General features: G+C 39.0%; 1 protein-coding gene across 1 annotated transcript in view; it reads left to right on the forward strand.

The window, feature by feature from the left end:
• The window catches only part of LOC139120482 (insulin-like growth factor-binding protein 7), a 200108-nt gene extending 189844 nt beyond the window's left edge, over nucleotides 1-10264 (forward strand). Inside the window, exon 5 of the mRNA XM_070684939.1 lies at nucleotides 10253-10264. The gene's annotated coding sequence lies outside the window, so the exon portion shown is untranslated. The remainder of the gene's footprint in view (nucleotides 1-10252) is intronic.
• The last annotated feature ends 11962 nt before the right edge of the window (nucleotides 10265-22226 follow it).

Genomic DNA, 22226 nt, shown 5'->3' on the forward strand with positions numbered 1-22226 from the left:
CTGATAATTGAGTAAAAATGTATACCAGTAAGGAGGCTCTGGATAAAACAAACAAACGAACGCGTTGAAAATTTGCATGCATTGCGACTGACATCGCGGTACCTTTCACCTTTCACGGTCACGTATGGTGCTTTCATGTCGTCTACGCTGCCTAAGAGTATAGTACGTGGCCTGGTGGACTGAATTATGATTTGTAATTTAACCGCTATACGACAATTTTCTTGTTGACCAGGTTTAATATTGATGTACTGAATTATATCGAGTATGCCATAAATGAGCCAAAAATGCGACTACACCACTGAAAATATATGACAGATAAGAGAAGGTGCACACACATTGTTGACGACCCATGCGGGCTGTGGGTAATGCGGGATGTAAAAATAAATGCACATTGAAAAAAAAAAACGTTTTTCATTGTTGACGACGCGGCACTTTGATATTTCTTCAAAAAATGTTTGACTTACAGTCCGCTTAACACCGCTGAAAAACAAATCTCTCAAAAGAGTAAGATGCTTTTGCGCTCAAAGAAGTTAAATAGTGTCAACGACACTTTGCTCAAATTTGGTTACATGTTGCAGGCCAGAGTGAGTGTTCGTACAATATTTAATAGCTTCTATTGGCTGTAGCTTGTAATATGCATAATGTCAAGTGCATTTGAACACATTTTGATGCCGCATCCATCAAATACCAAGGGGAAGTATAGTAATGGTTAGCAACAGCTGCAATGGACACGCACACTCACAAGACCAATACATACAAGGTCTACCAAACTAAGGTACTTGAATACAGATTTGTAAGGCAATCTACCCAGCAGTTATTTAGAGTTTTACCAAGTGTACACTTTTGCTGCTTTTAGAATATTTTGTTAAATGAAAATTTCATTTGAACAAATTTCCAATTGCAGTTGAGCAATTGCAGGTGACTAGCACGGTTACGTGCGGTTGATACATAGCGGCCGCCGAAGTATGCATAGACGCATACCACGCGCGCGGCGTACTGTGTGGCAGACGACAAAATGTACTCATCGGAGGCGGCTAATATTTGACATGTAAAAACTGATGTTTATGTGGTATTGGTTAAAAATATAGTACAACTGATTTAGAATAATGAAAACGACAAAAACTAAGGAGAAGTTTTACAACCCTTACCTGAGGTAATGGCATAATGCTGTATATAGGCCTAAAGTCTTTGCAGTGGGAAGTAAATTAATTGCGTCATTCGAACTTATTGTAGACTCCCTAGAATATCGTCAATCAGCACAACAACAAAACTTCGGGGGATTTCGGGTCAAAATCAGAATCAATCGTAAAACTTCGGGATGTGAAAAATACGTTTGGGAAATGACATGTTTTTATCGATTTCTCGCGATCCGCGCGCAGTCGCCACGTCAAATATCGACCATTGGCATTAAAAAATGTGTTTTAAAAATGTTACCAAGTGGGAGTGCCTCTTTAATCGACGAATGTCTTCGGGACAGATCTGAAAACATGCTTATGTGCAGCGTGCTCGGAAGGTTATAGAAAGCAAAACTTTCACATGATGGCGGCCTCACTAAGCTTATCAATGTCAGATGGGCTTTGTATTCTCCTGGGCAAGAAATGGTAGACTAGAAGAAGCATAGCTTGTTCAATACTACATGTATAAAGTAAATGCGGAGCTGGTTCGTCTGCCAACATCGTCAGAAAAGTGTTGTTGTACATCTTAGTGAGAACTCTGGCGGTAGAATGGATGGACTACTCGGCCTCGTTCAATGTGGACATAGGTCATTTTTCAAACAGTAAGGGATGGACTATTAGATCTTGGGAGGGGGTGGTCACAATAAAATTGTGACAATTTTTTTTTTACTATTGTAAATTTCTAATTTTTTTTTCCAATTGAGATTACATGTGCAATTTTTTTTAGAGTTAATTTTAAGAGTTAAATTTTTTTTAGTTCGTCGCTGTCTGAAGAAAAAGGGCAAAGATGTGGTGCAAGCGGTCACGGGGGAGGTCAGAGGGGGTGTCCCCCTCCTGCCGTTGGAGCTTTTGAAAAATAGAGATTAAAATGATGTTATTTGGTGGCACTTGGGGAGTATTTTTGTGGGGGAGGTCAGGAGGGGGTATAACCCCTCCTGCTGTTGGAGCTTTTGAAAAATAGAGATTAAATGGTGTTATTTGGTGGCACTTGGGGAGTATTTTTGCGGGGGGAGGTCAGGAGGGGGGTGTCCCCCTCCTGCCGTTGGAGCTTTTAAAAAATAGAGATTAAAATGGTGTTATTTGGTGGCACTTGGGGAGCATTTTTTTCAGATTACACATCTTCCTCTGAATCATGGTCTTCTTGCTCCTCAGTAGCTTCCTATAGTTTTGAAAATTGACTATTTTGGTTTCCTGGCTTCCCTTTCTACTGCGTGGTGAAATGCCTACATTCACCCCACCAAACATCATGCATATCTCATGATTTACAATTGATTTTGACAAGCTGAGAAGCTGTTTGCAAAATATAGTGAAATTTGCATATTTGTGTTTTTAGAGCAATTGTTGCCCTTTTTTGATCAAAACATCTATTTCTCTGTAGCAGCATGTCCAAATTGATTGGATGTGTATAGATGTGGTGAAATTTCAATATTTGTCTTTTTAGGGCAATTTATGCCATCCATGGTCAAAAAATCTGTATTCTCTGAAAGGCCTTGTCCCATTTCTTTGAAATTTGCTACATAAGTCCCTTAAGATTTGTTTAAATCATGCTTTTTTTGTGGTGGAAAAATTCTTCAGATAATTGTCATTCAGCATTTGCTACACACAAACGATCATTCCTGCAGATTTATTCAGTATTTGCTATCGAGAAACTTTCAAAGTTCAACCCTTTTTGTGTGTTTTTGTGTTGGGATTTGTTGGATAGATGGCATTCTACGTAGTGTATTGTTGAATGTAAAAAATGTGTTGCTGTTGTTTTTTGAGGTTGTTTTTGAGAAAAAAGAATTGAAAATGCGTTTTTAAAAGCAAAATAATACATAATGACTTGATATGTTGTTATATCATTATTTATGTGTTTCTACTTGTTCACCCATTCTTGCATTCATCATTGCAATAAAATGCTGTGAAAAAAATGAACCTTATGTGGCCTGCATCTGTTTACCTTGATCTTAAAAGGCAAAAATAACTTTCTGTCTGACAACCATACCATAGTTTCAATGTTTTACCTAGTGTACCTGCTTGGTTTGTACGCAGGAAAACAAGTAGAAAACAGGTTCTATAATATATAATTTCCAAGAGATCAAAATACAAAAGTACTGAAAAGATAAGATAATCACAACTTCCAGTATAAGGGATACAGTCACTCTAACTGTATAAATTAAAATTAAAAATGTGCCTGGAGGATGTACTAACAATACAGAAAGTTGCTTCTTGTCAGTAAAATCTAAAAAAATTCAAGATTTTAAAGACTTTTGCAGATTTTTTTCTTACGCATGTGTCTTCTTATTTATTTTTTATTTTATTTTGCAAACTAGTTTGAAGATCTTTTTTCCCTAACTTTCTGCTCTGAATTTTTTTTTCTGTTTTTGACCACCCCCTCCCAAGATCTAATGGTCCGTCCCTAAACGCTCATAATTATCTAGGTGCGACAATGAGTAATGAGTAAAGCTTCTGTAACGCACTATTAGACCGAGAAAGCACAAACGTGTTGTCATTATTTGTATCTGTTTTCACACACCTTCCCCTAGTATCCCAATATGAAGTTTAATGTAATACTGCTATATCATTGGCTGTCCTGTGTGTATCTATGTTGTTGCCATTAACACTTACAGTGGATATCATGCCATAGCGATCCACACTCACTGCTATCACGATTATATTACCCATCATCTTACACAAACGTCGCATCAATATTCAATAATTCCTCTACTTTGTTGAACATTGCTCACTGGATTGTATGTCACATTTAATTTGCACAGGATCTCATCGCTGCAGTTTTTCTCATCATACTACGCACTGTACGTACAGGTATGCCTATCTTGCCATGTGAGTGATCCCCACACCTTCAAGCACAGAGTACCTACCCGATGGCTTGGTCCTGCAAAGAGCTGAACTGCAACGTTTGAGTCCATTTTGAATTCAGTGATGTGAAACACACAGTGCAAATAATCATCTGAAAAAAGTGTGGGTTCACATTTTCAGTGCTCAAGTCGGTCTATGTGTACGGTAACGGAAATAGTTTATTTTTTTTAATTTTAAAGTTCTGCTTAAGTTGCCGTAAACTTGGAAGTTTTACAAAACAAAAATAGAAAATTGAATTTTCCGTTTAAATATTTCAACATTTCCAAATGCAAAGGAATATTAAAGTATTTACATCAAATTCAGGTTGTCTCAAATTTTGATGAGAAATAATTCAAACTAAGCAATTAAATGCTGCTATTTTTCCAGTTTTGGTAAAAATAGTTCGTTGGAAAGGGTATCCTATGTTTAATTCTTGCTTTTGTCACATGAACTTTAAATCAGGAAATTGATTGATAGTGTAATTATGCATTGTTAGTGATAATGAATCCATCAATAACACACGAGATTAGAAATTATTGGGCATGGGATAAGTCAAAGTTTGATGGCTTGCAAAGTGGGTGTAGGTGACGCACACACGAGAATCCCTTTACTAACATCATTCTCAATTTCTTCCCTCCTTTTGGGGGTCACTTCAGTCATACTTCCTTCGTTTGGGCTTTGGATTCCATCCTGACCCCATTTCTCGGGAATTCCACTCCTTTCCCACATTGCGGCCTCTCAGGATGGATTCATCATCAAGGTCATGCAGACCTTGACCCCAAGGTCACCAATGACCGTTGCTCGGTTGCTTGACCGAAGGGGCCCTCTCCCATATATATTTTGCTCCTATTTTATTGTAGGTTAGTCTGACACACACACTCTCACAATCCCCGATAAACTCAATAGCTTCTAAATATGCCCTACTCTATTCCCCCCCCCCCCCCATTTTATTTGGCTAAGCCAGGAATTGAGGCGTACGTGTAGGTCATGCATGCAGGCCTATGCTACTCAAAGGTAACCTACTGGATTCCCGTGATAAGCGTGCGACGAGCTGTGAAGTGAGTCTAGGAGCAAAGGGAACGCTGATATCTGTTTACTGTTTTCCTCGCTACACACACGTCAACCAAATGAAATGTATTTATTATGCGAACAGGAAAGATATTTAACCTGAATCACAACAAACACCCTTTATTCTTTATTCTCTCATGAGAATGATTGAGCACAGACTATGGATTGTTACAGACTGCCGTCCGCAACTCACAAAAGTTGTAACCACAGTCCCACCATATACCTGTATGCCGAACGTGTCACTTTTCTCGATCACGATGCTGTACCGCTTTATTTGTTCGTCTAGCAGTCCAGCGCCCTCATGCGGGACAACATTTTGTCGGAATACTGTCGGTAAATGCAAAACATTTGCAATACAGTACGTGCGAGTTTTATGTCAAGCCACATCAAATAGTTTGGGCACCGCGTGTTTCTCTCAAGCTTTAGGTGATTAAATACAACGAACTGTTGTGCAACTCTGACAGACAGACCGAGAAAAAATAGTGTTTAGTCTACAAGGTCGAATGTACAACGTAACTTTCACATAAGTGCATTGTATCTATGAACAATGGTGTCCATTTTCTACCCACCAGCTGTGAACCTTTACAGGCCTTGATGCATTGCGTGAGATATTTCAATCGGTGTGGTATGCTTTTATCAAATTTCCTTCTAGAATATAGAAGTGTCATGAAAAATAAGTACAGGTTTATACTCTGTCATATTTCAATGAGTGCTTGCTTCCTCACTGCTTTGTTTTAGCTTAAAGCACGGTCCTTGATATGCCGTGATCCGTTGTTTCTTTTAAAACTATAATATTACTATCATATTTATTTGATTGTTTGTTCTACAGAGATTATGATGTGCCCGCCAGTCCATGTGTCGACGGACAAGGCCGCTTTTAATCCCATCCAGCGAAGATTGAACTTTCATGTGTTAATGGTTTTAGACGAGCACAAAAATTTCGCCCCGACGTCTGACACGTAAGGAACGCTTCTGACCTATATTCAAATAATGACTATCAGGTGATCAAAGTAACGCATGTCACAAAGGACTAGTGCAATTTACAGCAATTCTTTTCAGCGTCAGTCTACCAGTCGATTTTCAGAAGTTGCAACCACTGGTGATTTACATGTGACTTTGCTATTCTATCGTATTATGAATAAAATTAACATTAGAAAGGGGAAGACTGCCTTCCCGTTGCGATTAAATTCCGCTCCGTTATATCCCCTCCCCACTATCTCCTCACTCCAAAACACCCCACTACCCTCTCCCCACTACTGTTAAAAGTATCTACGGCCACAGCTTTGCCTCATGCGTTATCCTTGGCCCATCAACTGAATCTTGCTCCCGAGTATTTGGCCCTCGTACAGTTGCCTTTCCAGAGTGGTAGAATGAAATCTTCCCGCCCGCAATGAGGAAATAACATCCCAGAGTTCAATTCCCCCCCCCCCCCTGCTGCCGCTGATATGGAACATTATCATGATCGCCCTCCCGTCCGTAAAATCCCATACTAACAGCTTTTTCGTAAATTTACACAGCTTTGCCTGCCCCTGATTTGCCCTTCAGTGTGGTCAAGGTCATGATCACTAGAGCCAGAGAACTCAATTATAATACCATCCTGTTCATTTACAAACAGCTGGGGTTTGTTTGATCATGGCTTCTCATAATTTGAGAGAACTGATGTACATTTATTGATTGGCGTCAGCTATTCAACGACCTGACACAGGCGCCCGTGGGCTGGGTAGTCTGTAAGATCAATCGATTTTTTGCTTGATCTGTCGATCCCGTATTTATCTGCCCGCCAATGCAACCTAAACACCTAAGGTGTAAAACAAATCACTCAATCTACACACGATCGGGGTTTTCAACTGGCCTTGCACGCACACTGGAGTCCTGTACTACTATAGATAACCGTAATTTATTCACATATTCGGTTACGTCGCCTATGATTGGTTCAATTGACGTATTGCAATGACCTTCGTTTGGTCGACAGAGGCGCTACCCATATAAGTTGATTAACCAATCAGCTGTAGAATAAATTATGTCATTATGGTAGAATCGGACTGCAGCCCGTGTTTCTCAAAACACGGCCGATTTCTTCAAGACGATGCGAGTAACACGTTCGTCGGCGTGATTTTCGAGAAGATGGTTAAACTTGTGATCTAACAAGGTATATGGGAGTGTAGTTCTGGATGTTTTGTGTGAGCGCATGGCCAGTTGAAAACCCGGGTCGTGTTTAGATTGAGTGATTCTGTTTCACACCTTGAGGGTATTTAGGTTAAAGTGGCAGGCAGGTCGAGTACGGGATCGATAGATCGAGCAGAAAACGATCGATCTAGCAGATTGCCCAGTCCACAGGCGCCTGTGCTCCTTGAAGGCAATACTTGGCCACAGAAAAGGCGTCAAACGTTAAGGCGTTTAAAAATCTGGAGTAAGATGATAGAGATGGTGCAGCTATGTTAAAATGGAAGATCATTGTTGACGCATTCTCCCTGAGTGAGTATCGTTAGTGAAACTGATTTTCACAAATTTTCATGTTTAGTTTGATGTTGTAAAGAATGATGTCAGCTCTTGTCATTAAAATAACTCCGTTAGGAGGATATGCAAACTGTTAAGGTTTTCGTATGGTTAATAAACGATCTATTAAGGCAGTATGCGCCTCGAAAGTGGAAGACTTAAACTTTTGCTCAAACTTTCCTCAAAGAATATTTCAACCATGCTCTTTCAAAATCAAGATTAAAAGTCAGGGGTAACCGTGAAAACTTTGGTACTAGAGAAAGAAATTACCAAAGATTTACAGGTATTTGAAATTCAAAATGGCCGCCATCCCCGGTGAACTCTATGGGAGAAAATAAAATTTTCGATTTGCGAAAATTAAGACGGTAAAAATTTCTTACACCAAGAGCTTTTAAATGAATCCCCACAATACTAGTGGCAGATCAAATAAGAATATTGTAAAAGTTTGAGAATCCGAAGGCTGTCACCGAGGCGCGTTCTACTAAAATGATTATTTCAAGTTGAATTAACGTTTGGAGTAGAATTTTTCGGCTCCAACCCATGGTTCATGGATCGCAATGCTAGTGGTAAATAATCCTTTAAAAACTCACGTATTTAGAAATAACATCTCCGCAAAATGAGGAATAACAAAAACCATATCTTAAAATTAAAGAAAAACGCCGTGGAAGTGGTTCAATAAGTGTCGACACATGTAGTAAATGCCAGTACTGTAAATAGGTCATTCTCAAAGAAAATAATGATGCAAGTTTTGTTGGCCTCTGTGGAGGATCATTGCCAAAATCAAATGGTTCTTTTCTTTTCCGATTCTGAATTTTTTCCTATAAACTCACAGTTACATTTGGAGTAACTCGCTATGCAACACTGCCTCCACAGGAAATGGTAAAGATCTGTCATTCATAGATAGACTGAGCAGGTGTTCAGGTTGTTCAGTTTTTTTCGCTCGCCATAATACACATTATACCGCGTGTTGAACGAAACACACAGATCGAGGAAGTTTACGTTGAAACAAAGCCTTTCTGATCATGCGCAGAGAGTACATGCAATACGATTGGAACTAATTTGGGATAATTGGATGGTGAAGTGATATCGATTTAATCTACGAATGTAATCTCATCTGCTTTTCGTTTACATTACACACTTGTTTTATGAGTAATTTGCAATATTGCAACATTCAGCTATAGGGCAACTGAAACTTATGAGAAATTTGAAAAATATGAAAATCCAATTATCCCAAATTAGTTCCAATCGTGTTATGCTTAGGTAGTTTGCTGTCCGGCTTTATGGATATTTAATATGTTTAGTGAAAGCTAAGTAGATTTGTGCCAGAGAGGGCTACTTTCATGTCTGTACAATGATGTATCCTACGAATAACTTCTTTTCCTTTTAAACCGTGACATACGGATTCATAAGACATGATATTACAGCGAAAGAAAGCCAGCCGTGCAGAATGCCTAGTCGTGACGCCTGTAATTGTTGCAAGTTATTATGTCTACTAGTCGACGATCCAGTAAACAAATCAACATGAAAGGCGCCGCATGATTTCACTGTTTTGGCAGTGACTGAGTAATTACACGTGAAAGTGGTCAGGGCGATTTTTAATCGGGGGTGGTCGAGTCACATAACTTTTAAAGGTCCTCTTTGTTGAGATGACAGCTTTTCAGAAATGAATACATTTACTGTATGTCAGTCGGTAAATCCTAATTTAAAGTAAAGTTGTGCAAAGTCATCACTAAACTTCATCTAAAATTTACGAGCCTCCATGGTGACTTACAGCCCCTTCCATGGTACTTCATAGTATTCTACGCTTTTATACATTTTACCCAATAAAAACCCACTTGCGTAGAATCATACACAACTTTTGAAATCGTAACGGAAACGCTGTTAATACCGTCTCTCTTCATAAACACGCATGCAAACAAACGCTCGCCAAAGAAGGTACAAAAACGGTAAAGCTTTGAGGACATTTGCAAAGTCATCGTGGACGATTTGCAACGGTTTGGTGCAAATTCAGCCAACGGTGTTGTACCGAGGGGTTCACTGAAGCAAATAGGAGAGAAATACCGACTGTCTGACTCCGGTGTACGAAAGATATGGTGGAGGTACTGCACAACCGGTGATTACACTGCCAAACAGCGACGCGTGAATCAAAGGGCACTATTGCATCAAGACATAGCTTTCCTCGAAGTTATTAAACGTCAAAGGCCATCAGCAACCTACGGTGAAATGCGTGATGAGCTCAGTTTAATTTCTCCAACTCAAGTAACTGTACGGACAATAAGTAATTACGTACGGAAACATTTCTCTGGCGGAGAGTGGACACGTAAAAAGATCACTAGAGTTGCCACAGAACGACTAACCGAAAATAATTTAATGTACACTCAGGCATTTATGGATTTGCTGCATGAAGTCGAACCACATCGATTAAAGTTTATGGATGAATCTGGATTCAAGACTCCAACGTTGGTAATCGTAAGTATGGTACCAGCCCTCGGGGAGATCGCTGTGTTGAAGTTATTCGCTACCATCAAAGACCCAATTCGACACTCAATTTGCTGGTAGGTTTGAACGGCGTCGTGCACAGCCAGGTAATTGCAGGTGCCTCGGATTCAGCCACGTTCACAAACTTCATAGAGCAATGTGTTAACACAGTTTCTCAAGATGGTTACCCGGCGTTACAAGTTGGCGATTACCTAGTAATTGACAATGCCCCGTTTCATCATAGTGATATGGCGATGACACTTGCTGAATGGTTGAACATACAGGGAATAGAGTATATTTTTACCCCAAAGTACTCACCAGAATTTAACCCGGCTGAATTTTGCTTCAGCAAAATAAAACAATCTCTGCTCGCGCCAGATCGTAGAACACTTGTCTATGAAAACATGGCATTCGCCATACACGACGCGATCCACGATATCACACCAGCAGATACAGCTGGCTATTTCCAAGCAACCGGATACATCCGAAATTTTTAGGCGAAAATCACCATTGAAGTAACAAGTGAACTTCACTCTAGAGGCGTGTTTTATTTTCTCTAATTAATCAATGTGACTAGCAACGGATGAATCACTGTGTCGAGGACAATGCATAATATAAACAGAACTTCCATATATTCGGGTTATTTTGTAATAATTGTACTGACAATTGGGGTCTCATACTTTTCTGGATTGTTTTCAAGTATTCTAACGATACATTTCAACGATTTTAGAAATTTGCTGCGATTAAATATATTGAAGACAGTTTTATGAAAACCTACGTATCCACTGGTCTCTCCATAGATTTTTATTGTCATAAAGTGTTCAAAGTCTCTGCAGATCCCTCTAGACTACACACACAGACACGCAAGCAGAAAGACGAACACATATCTGAACATACACCTTTGGAAATAAATTACTACAGGCATCTCATAAATTTTCATAACATTTAATGCATGGAACGATAAATCCATAAAAAAGTGAAATCCACCCAAGGAGTTCAAGTTCCAACCACATAAGTTCGCGTAAATCGGGCTGGAGAAAAAAACTTAGAGTTCGTTCATGATCAAATATGCTCCAAACACATTTTCGCATAAACTCATTTACGGGAAAAAAGATTCAGAACAAGAAACACCAAACTGACGTGCTCAAATGTTGAACAAATACGAACATTAGATATTTTTTCAAAACAACTTGAATGACAAGCGAGTTCACAGAGATGCATAGTTCCATAGACAGTGATGCGATGAAGCAAATGTACACTTGAATGCACTCCCCGTTGGCTGCACGTTTTATTTCCTTGGAGAAGTGCCTTTACGAAAATACTTGTTTGAGCTTGTTACGGTGGCAGCGGTGGTTGCTGTGATGCTTGTCGCTCAGGTGGTAGAGAAGGAACAAACGTGTTGGTTTCTGGTAAACTTGCATCCATACGGTGACAATCTGGAGTGAACACTGAGCTTGCCTGTGGCTGCTCTGTTGCTGCCGGTACGTGGGGATAGTAGAACTGTTGTATTGGAGTCGAGGAAAGTGATGTTGTATCATAGTAATAATATGGCAGCGGATACATCCATTGTGGATAGTGTTGATAGGCCATCGTATTAGTAGCTGCAATAGGCATTGGTGTTGATCGATTCGGTGTCACTTCGTCGCGTGGAGTTTCTGTACATACAGGGTAGAGTTGACTTTTCAGATCCTCAGATTCAGATCCTCAGATTCAGATCCTCAGATCTCAGACCTCAGATCCTATAACTTCAGACGCAGATTCGAAATTAAAATTTCACAATTTTCAAAGTTTGATGTAATATACTGATAAATAAAATATAATTTAGATTTGAAAAGGCTTTAGAAATTATTTTATTTCTATCTTGAATCTTGAACTTAAAAACTTCGATCTCAGAATCAGAACGTCATCAGTCGAAGACAGGGTGCGCAATGATTCCACTTGTTATGTCATCACGTGAACGTTCCTCATAGAGATAAACACACCCGCGATCGAACGATCAAGACCGCGACGATCATGTAAATGCTGGCTATCGACAGTCCGTATTTTACCATCGTTCGCAATATTGATGACGAGGGAATATAACTAATCCATGTTGGAGGCCAGTTACCCCAGGCTAAATCAGAATTCAGGGGTCGGAAGAAGCAAATTAGCTAATCTGTAATTGTAGACCCGTGTTCGTTGAAACTTGTTGAGCAAAAACGTTTATGTAGACTTGTTTTTTTTTCATAACTGCCTTGTACATGTCATATTCAAATTATTTAATTTAATATTGCAATCATACTGTTAATACGGGTATTGTAAAGGCTTGTAAATTCGAATCTGCATCTGAAGTTAAGGGATCTGAAATCTGAGATCTGAGGATCGGAATCTGAGGATCTGAGGATCTGAATCTGAGGATCTGAAAAGTCAACTCTACCGTACATACAGTTTCTGCTGTTGGTTTCCCAATTGTACTATCTTCTGGATCGTTTCCTAATCTGGGCGACGATGTTGGAAATCGAACATTGTATTTGGTGTTGTTTTCCAATAGCTCCCGCACAGGATTGTGTCGCTTTTTCTGGTGCCTTTGACGGTAACTTTGCAGAATCGTCTGGAATTTCATTTTCTCCTTCGTAAGATTTTCTGGGACCTTACCATGAAAATGAGCTTTCAGGATGCTTATATCTTCGTTTAAGAGGTAGCGGCGCGGCTGGCTTCCAATTGACGTCATCACCAAGTAGCGGTTCTTGTCTGAATTAATCAAACTGGCCTCAATCTGCCGTTCGAAACTGGAGTTTACAGCGTCAAATAACTTCTTACGCGTGTCAATCTCTGCCAACTTTTTGTCAATCTGTTTTTGTAAATCATCACGTTGTTTTCCAAGCTTATTTAATTCTGTTCGTTCATCAATATGATCTCTATGGTTTATGTCACCGCACACTTTCGCTGATACACAACGGCCGTTCGGACATTTATCACGTGTATGGTTTGATTGCATGTGACACAGTCCACATCGTCTTCGAGTAGGATCTCTCTGTACCTGAGGAATATCTGTCTGAATCGCGTCGATAGCTTTCTGTACACATTCTAATTCAACCTTTACTCGTCCATCTCTCTTGTCTTAAGCTGTATGTCAAGTTCTTGAGGAGAGACATAATCAGGGATAGTTTCCGGAATGTTTGACTCAACTTGTGTCTCAGCCGCCGTTCCGTCACTTTCATTTACCCGCGTTTCATCGAACCTGAGTCTTTTCGGCTCCAGTGTATGCTCACCTTTGTCCTCACTTCCTTTCCTGGCACAGATTGTGGCCGTGAACAACCCTCGACAATTCCAATTTTTATCCTCAGATATTCAGCATTGGACACCGAAGCAGCGCACCGGTACATGTCACTCATGTCAAACTCGTTGTCTGATAAAGTTATCTGTGATCCCTCATCGTTTGTGTACAGAACTTGGAAGTCTTCGTCACACAACGATGGGACGTTGGATCGCAAACATGAATAAAACTCTGCATATCCGACTTGTTTACTCAGGTAGAACTGCCGAATTTTGTTACGGTATCGGAGTTGAATTTGGTATGCCATCTTCGATAAGAACAGTACGGAAAGCTGGTGATTTCCCGCCGTACAATTCGTGCAGCGCGGTGAGAAAGTTTGGATTGGCTATGCCGAAAATGTGGAGGGGTTGTCAGCACTATAATAAACTTTACACTTCATGACTGATGACTGAAGTTTACTGATAACTTTGCAAAACTTGGCTTGATATTACTACTATTCACTGACTGAATGAAATACAGTGGTTTTATTCATCACTGAAGTTGTTCGTTTTCACGAAAATAATAGATCTGTAATTTTATGTGGCCTGACCTCCCCTAATTAAAATTACTCTGGCCACTTCTCGGTGTAATTACTCAGTCACTGCCAAAAACAGTGAAATCATGCGGCGCCTTTCATGTTAATTTGTTTACTGGATCGTCCACTAGTAGACATAATAACTTGCAACAATTACAGGCGTCACGACTGGGCATTCTGCACGGCTGGCTTTCTTTCGCTGTACAAATAAATAAATATTATATAGGGCTCAGCCTTGGTGTCGCGCGAGGGGTTAAGATTGGCAATGTTATTTGTATTGATTCATGATAAACTGTAATTGTTACTTCATAAACGTTTATATGACAACTATGCCTAGTTTCCCTCTGATGAAAGCAGTTCACGTACTTACACGACGTCAAACCCTGCAGCAGGGCAGGTATAGATTTTCTGTAGCGTGGCAATTTTCACAATGATATCAGCCTATTGCGTTAAACAAGGGACGTATTATGCAATAATTATCATTGCAATGGTAACCGCACTGCCCACCTTCCACTTGCAAGCTGAAAACTATAGCGTTCCGTCTAAAAACTTGCAATTTTTGAATCTAATTATTGACACAGGGGGCGCTCTTCTATAATTCAATCCCAGCATTCTTTGCGTATGCCCCCGTTCATATGCACGACAGTTTTCTCCGTTTATCTATATCAACGATACTTTGTATCAGCGACAAGGTGTATAATAACATTTACTGGCTAATAAAAGAGGTATATTTTATAAAAGGCATGTTATATCATGGTAATTTGTTTCGTATTTGTTCATTTACGAGTACTCAAAAAAAAAACATGGCGGCGCCCATGAAAGAAGGGTACACTTCCGGTTACTCGCATAGTATATTATGAATAAGCGCATGCGTAGTCAGTAAGCCGCTGGCGCGACTATTACAATTAATCATCTTTAAACTATACTCTATCTTGAGTTTGTTCTGTGCACTACAGTATGTAGAGAAGGTGACCGATAGGCGTCCATTCTGGCTATACAAAGCGGTATGTGTTAAAGCATCTCTGACCGATATCCCGTCACATGCATAGCGAGGTCACTATGACCCGGCAACTCCCTAAAATGGTCAGTGCCTTCTAAATATTTGTGAAAACGTCCAAAATTTAGAGCACTCGTGATTCTACCTCAAACTTGACCACTGTGTTACAACAGTAACACTCTGAGGGCACAATTTATAGGTAATGTTATGGGGTTTTTTTACCAAACTTCAAGCGCTTTTTGTCTTCGTTACTAGTTTAAATATGTCATTGCATTGGCTAATGACTTGAAATGGCTACATTCACGTGCTTTAGTAACCGTTCTGTCAACAAGCATTTCTTATATTATCGTTTGCAGAATTTAAAAAATTTTGGAAGAAATGGAACAGAAAAAATAATAACGGTTGACTGTCTCATCCGGGTATTGTAGTGACCCTGTAACAGTGGTCATTCATCTAAGAAAGCAAAAATGAAAGTGATAAACCATTGAACTCGTTGATATTTTTTAAATACATAATTCTTTTGATAATTTTAGAAGGTATACGCTTTCTTACTAGAGTGTCTTGAATGCAGTTTGTAAAGTTCTAGATTCGTCGAGAGAGCATTTGCGCAACACGTATTCAACAGTGTGTTTCCCTGGGAACGCGAAGAATATAGAACTTGTTCCGGTCAATTGCACCTCTTTGGAAATTTTAGAATTTATTGACAGAGGGTCTGCGACCGATCGACGACAACTTTAGGTATCGTTCAGTTATTATGGCCATGGGTGGGCCGGTAAATTCTTCCTGTTCATCAGTCAAAATAAGTGAAAACCCCCCTACCCATTGCACCATTTGTGACCCCTTGTAAGATGACATAATTTTATGAACCCCACTTCCTCCCCCACATTGCTTGAGTAAAGCTGCATTAAAAACACCTCTGGAATGGGTGGCTATAGAATCCAAAAAGTTCTCAGATATTTTAAAATGCCCCCCCCCCCCACAACAAACTCACATTGCTTTCAAATTCCCCCTTCTGACTTGCTACAATTTTGAAATCCCCCTCAAAGGGGTCGGACAGACATTACAGGTCGGTCTCATTTTTGAAGGGTCATGAAATTTCATGAATGCCTTCTGAGAAGGGTCACCATTTTTTGCGCAACTATCGGATGACAAAAAGTGCTTCGTCCTAAAATATAAAATCACAATACATGTAAGTCTATTGGGCAAACTATTAACATTTTTCCCTGAAAAAAAAACCAAGTTGTATCTGTACATTTAAATATGTTTGATAATTCATGTAAATGTACTTGGCTTGAAGTGGCAGGTAAAAGGTGCATGTGTATACAAAAACAATTGATTTTTAGACTTCATTGATAATGTTGATTCACTATACATGGTAGTCTATGAGAAAACTATAAATAGTATTTTTCAAATATAAACTACCAATATCTGTGCATTTATAGATGTTTGTTAAATGATATAAATGTACTTGATTGAAAAAGGGTGGTTACAACTCGTATGTGTACAAGAAATTTGATTTTGGAATTTCACCAAGTCTGTGACAAAACTGTGAATAATTTTTTTTCCTATATAAAACTTGCAATATTTGTACATATATAGACGTTTTACAATTAACATAATTGTACTAGATTAGAATAGGATGGTTGCAAGTGCATATGTGTTCAAAAAATTTGATTTTCGAATTTCATTGAAAATGTTCATCCACTATACATTGGAGTCTATGAGATTAAAATCCCACTCTATTCTCACTGCATTATTTCATACATATTATTTATCTAAATCTGTGTTGCTAAAAGATTATAGTCCGTTAAAAATCATCATTAGTTTCGTTAACAACGTTACAGTTTAAAGTATTTAAACTTGGTTCACAAAAATGGAACATCAGGTTATTTAGGTTTTAGGAGGGCATTTCAGTCGCCTTAAAGTGTAGCGTTCGCTATAGAAACGAGCGATGATATACTCAAATTTTGAAAGTCTTTCCAGCTTCCTATCGAGTTGAAGAAAAATGTAGCCCTACGAAAGTGTGACTGACGGTAAGGTTTGTACTGCAGATATATTAAGTTTCAGTGTTTGCTTTAATATAAATGAAGTTATGAATATTAGCACAACATTTCCTTTCCCGTGTACACACATACTTTATTACCCAAAATGTACAAACTCTGTCCTTATGGTGCCTGCTGCTTAAAACTCCCAGCGAAAAATTGCTATGAAGACATGCAGTGTTAAGCTCTGTTAAAATACTTTGATATGAACGAAATCATTTGTTTCAGTATCATTATGAGCATGCTTATGAGGCGTGACTATGTGTGGAGCACGCGGCCTACGACGGCGTTGACAGTACCGTTCCACCTGCATCGTTAAAATAATCGAGTATAGCAAGTGAGGGAGCGACGTATACAGTTTTCTCACCGCTTAGTTTTCAGTCAACGGTCTGAAGTAATTTACGATGTAAAGCTATAGGCAGCAGACATATTAAATAATTGATTATGTTTTTGGTTCAAATGAATGGTGTGGTGAAAAAGCGCGTTCAATAATCCTCGCTGTATTACAAGAAGAACCGGCGTCTCTACATTCAATATTTTCCTGCTGAAGAAACATGGCACGATTATTCCTGGCGTAGCATGAGAAAAGGAATATTTTTGAATCCGCCATCTTACCTTAAAAGTGAAATGCCAACTCATTTTTTTCCGTTACACACTCCATTCTCCAGGTTTTCGCCATTGGAGGCGGAACAGTTACTGCAGCAATGTTTTCGTTTGTCTGATCCAGAGGAGGCTCTAGCCAAAATGTATTCTGCCTCCTGCCCTGAGCGGTGCAGGGTATTGAGAATAGGCGATCAGCGTAATGGGTCGTTGTTGAGTCACAGTACTGATAGGCACTTTCGTTTTCTGAGGTGAATGCAAGGTCACAGTCTGTAACCAAGGAAACTGCGACGGCGACTGTATTACGCCCTCAGTGTTGTTACCTTAATTGTCCTTACACTATATTGATTTTTGAAGAAATATGGCCTTCTCAGAACCATGTACTTCCTTGATTTAGGTGTATGTTCGTTGTTAAACGAGAAAATACACGCTTTGTTTTGCGATTGAAACTACTGTATGTCCTCAGGAAAGTGAAAGAATAGAGAGTGACCTTGGTCCGTAGAGAGCCGTCGGCTCTAACGTTAGGTTAACTACATAAATTGCTTGAAAGTTTAAATTTGATGCCGCACTTTTTGTTTTTTTCCCGTTTTTCACGGAAAAATCTAAGCTGTAATTTGTCAGTAGACACCATTTACATAGGACGTCCATCATAAAATCTGACGCACTAGAAAGCTAATACCATATGAGGGGAGGGGAAAGGCCCCAATTCGTTTTTCGTGCGTCGGAATCGCAATAAGGATTCTGCCATGATAATAACAAAAAATAACGACCCAGTCAGTGTAACCAGAACAAGTACGATATTTTAATTGCAAAACACGAAATCAGCTGCAGTTAAAAGTCACGACCCATGGCGGAGTAATGATCCGTTGCAAAATTATATGAAATGTTTCTTGCTTGACACTTTTTATGCATTTCTACCGGAAAAAAATCGTGATAGATCGACACACTCTGAACAATCTTCTATCGTACTTATTTGTTGTCAAATCACTCATTTTGGTACCTTTAATAATACCAATGTCAAGCTGCCAATTATGTCGAAGACTGGTGTAGACAGGCATAATTTAATGGATCATCAGACCGAAAAGAAAATAAAACGGCAGGAGAAACTCGACATAAGAGCAATCATGGCAATGCAGACACGGAACACGTCATGTGAGGTTTTAAACGTGTGGACTCAACTAAATTTGATTTATACGGCTCCAACACAGTACAAGCTCCCCTTTCGTAGAAAAAGGGGACACAAAGAACAAAACAAAACAACATAACGTAACGAAAACACAATTTGAGTATAAAGATGAATATAGACGTATATACGTAAACTTTGTTCATCTGTATTCGTGTGCAGATTCTGCACAACGATACGTTAAAGACAGGCTGGTAATCGCGATACATAATAAACAACACAGTTTTCCTGAAATTAATTTCGCACAATGTCAAAGAAGTTTCATTCTGAGGGAGGGGGTTTAACACCAAAAGTAAGGAATTAAGTTTCAAGTGCCTTGGCTTTTACAATCGATGACCGCTAAAAGTACGAACCATCGTATCAAGTAATTGATAGAGGACAGATTTTCAGTTATTACCATGACAACGGAGACATGTACCATGTCGGATGAGGCAAATGTAAATTCATGAAGTGGAGCGATGTATAACTGACGTTGTATCGAAGACTAAACGTACCTAGATGTTTACACTGGGAGAGGTCGATGTCATATTTGAGGTAGAACTCTGGGCAATTAGTTCGATCGCTGAGTGAGTATTTATTGAGTTCAATCATCTTGTTTAGTACAGTCGAAAAGTTATCTGCGATACCGGAATTTACAATACTAACTATAAATGTCGTGTTGTTTGCACGTACACCACGCTTTCGGTGCCAATTAAGTGACGTTTTTCACTAACGAAATTGTGTTGTTTTTTATATAATTTGGATTACTTCGTATAGAGATCCTAGTATAGATAATAATTTAAAGGTCTGAGTAAGTTGCCGTTACAGAATAAAAATGGAAAAATTGAAATTCTGTTCAAATATTGCAACATTGTCAAATACCAATGAGAAAACGAAATAAAAATGTAAACATACTAAAATAAAAATACAAACAAAATGAGAAAACGGAATAAAAATGTAAATATAATGAAAGAATGAAATAAAAATGTAAACAATATGAAATAAAAATGCAAACCAAATAAGAAAACGAAATAAAAATGTAAGCATAAATAAAAATGCAAACAAACTGAAAGAATGAAAGAAAAATGTTAACATAATGAAAGAAAAATGTGAAATTAAAGTTACTTTAACAACGAATTCAGGTTGTCTCCGAACATGTCAGTGACTTGTCTCGATCTTGACGCCACCGCTTTATTTGAGTGTTCATCAAGCAGTCCAGTACCCTTATGCGGAACAATGTTTTGTCGACATACTGTTGTTCAATGCAAAACATTTACAATATAGTATGTACGAGATTTTATGTCAAGCCACAGTAAGTAGTTTTTGCACCGTGTTTCTTTCAGGCTTTGGATGATTACATACAATGAACTGTTGTGCAACCCTGATAGACAGACCGAGAAAAAAATAGTGTTTAGTCTATACGTTTTATGTCTTCCTTACTTTTTTTAAATATTCCATTGCATTGGCTAATGACTTGAAATGGCAACATCCACTTGCTTTTGTAACCTTTCTGTCAACAGGCAGTTCTTATATTATCGTTTGCAGAATTTTAGAGAATTTGGAATAAATGCAAAAGAAAAAATTAACGGTTGACTGACACATCCGGGTATTGTAGTGACCCTGTTACAGTGGTCATTCACCTAGGAAAGCAAAAGTGAAAGTGATACAAAATTGAAGTCGTCGAGCCTGTAGATATGTTTTTTCAAAAAATAATTCCCTTGATAATTTCAAACGATATCCGCATATTCCCAACCAAGCAGAGTGTTTTGAATGCAGGTTTAAGAGTTCTAGATTCCTCACTTTAAGATTTTTCGCTGTTTCATCGGAACACTCTAACGGCAAAGTGACTGCGTCTGCGCAACACATATTCAACAATGTTTCCCTGGGAACGCGAAGTATACAGAACTTGTTCCGGTCAATTGCACCTCTTTGGAAATGTTGGTGATAGGATTTATATGACAGAGGGTCTGTGACCGGTCGACGACAACTTTACTTCAGACATATATCACAACTAGTTCAGCGTTGAGTTTCTGCCGCTGGATACTAATTATCTCTGTAAAGTTCATCCACGTTACCTGAGAGTTAATCCTGGCTACAAGGGACTAGTACTTTCTATGTTGGTTCTATTACATTCTTCCATTAACAGCGTGAGTCTCGATGTAAATACATTAGTATTTACATAGAACGATAAGAGCACGATCGGGCCTTTCTCGTCGCTTCGCCGAGCAAAGAAAGGCAAACTGGGCGATTTATTACGCCACATGTATAGGTATGCAGTTTTTCACTCATCAAAAAGAAGAAAACGTGCACTGGTGAAGTGGGCACTGTGTTGTTGATGTCACCCTGCTGATCGTGATAGCGTAGAGTATCTACAGGCGGCCTGTTCAGCGACACAAGCGATGTGTCACTAAGTTCACTAGGATAGCTGACTGGGCAGGATTTGAAAGTACATGGGGAGAACACGCGAGAGGCTCAGGGGCAAGATGTCAGAGGGGACTGTCCCCTATCTTGCGTGGAAAATTGTGAGAAATTGATGTGTGCAATGGTGCAGTCTGGTACAATCTGAGAGGTATTTTAATTTACTTTTTTACTAAGTAAAAATGTTAGGACACCGCAAGTGGAGAGCACGAGAGGGGGTGTCCCCCTTCTCGCATCGAAAATTTCGAGAAATTGATATTTGCAATGGTGCGACTTGAGAGGTGTTTCAATTTATTTTGCACCAAAAATTTAGTAACCCCTTCTTCCTCTCCACATTTTGAGCAACCCCCTTGAAGTTTTCAAATTTTCACATTCCTCCGACCCCCAGGCCGTAAATAATGACGGCTCCCTAAGAGACCAGTTGTCTATAGGTGTTGAAATTCTGCTTTGTGTTCATGAGCATGGTTACTCTACCATGATTTGGGCTACTCGCTTTCAAGTTCAACGTAGACCAGTGTCTTGCCTTAGTCTCTTGTTCCTCATACAAGATAAACAAAATGTGATATTCTTACTTTTGAGGAGGTATTTGCCAAATACCAGGTACTTATCCGGTATATAAGATTGACATAAATATCTGTGGTTCAAGTTTACGTTGCGATCATGCAGATAGTAGGAAGCCAAATGTTATAAAATTCGCTCAGGCCACCGTGCATGCAACATAAAACTGACAGACTTTGAATAGGAACATGACGCATTTAATTATTTTACTAATTAGTTAATTTACTATCGCAGACGGAGGCGTAGAACACGCCTCGGGCACAGATATTCGGATTCTCAAATTTCTACAGTTCTTTTCTGATCTACCACTTATGGGGGCTCAATTCAAAGCTCATAGAGAAAAAACAACTTAGTTTTTTGAAACTCAAAACTTTTATTTTACCCATAGAGTTAACACATGGATGGCGGCCATTTTGAAAATATCACAAAATGATGGGTAATATGTTTCGCTAGTTTCAAAATTTGCAAGGTGACCCCCGATTTTATTGTTGATTTGGTTAGAGAATGGTTAAAAGTGCCATTTAGAAAAGTTTGATGAAAAGTTAAGTCTTTCACTGTCGAGGT

Source organism: Ptychodera flava, chromosome 20 (genome assembly GCF_041260155.1).
Source record: "Ptychodera flava strain L36383 chromosome 20, AS_Pfla_20210202, whole genome shotgun sequence".
In the NCBI taxonomy this organism is placed as follows: domain Eukaryota; kingdom Metazoa; phylum Hemichordata; class Enteropneusta; family Ptychoderidae; genus Ptychodera; species Ptychodera flava.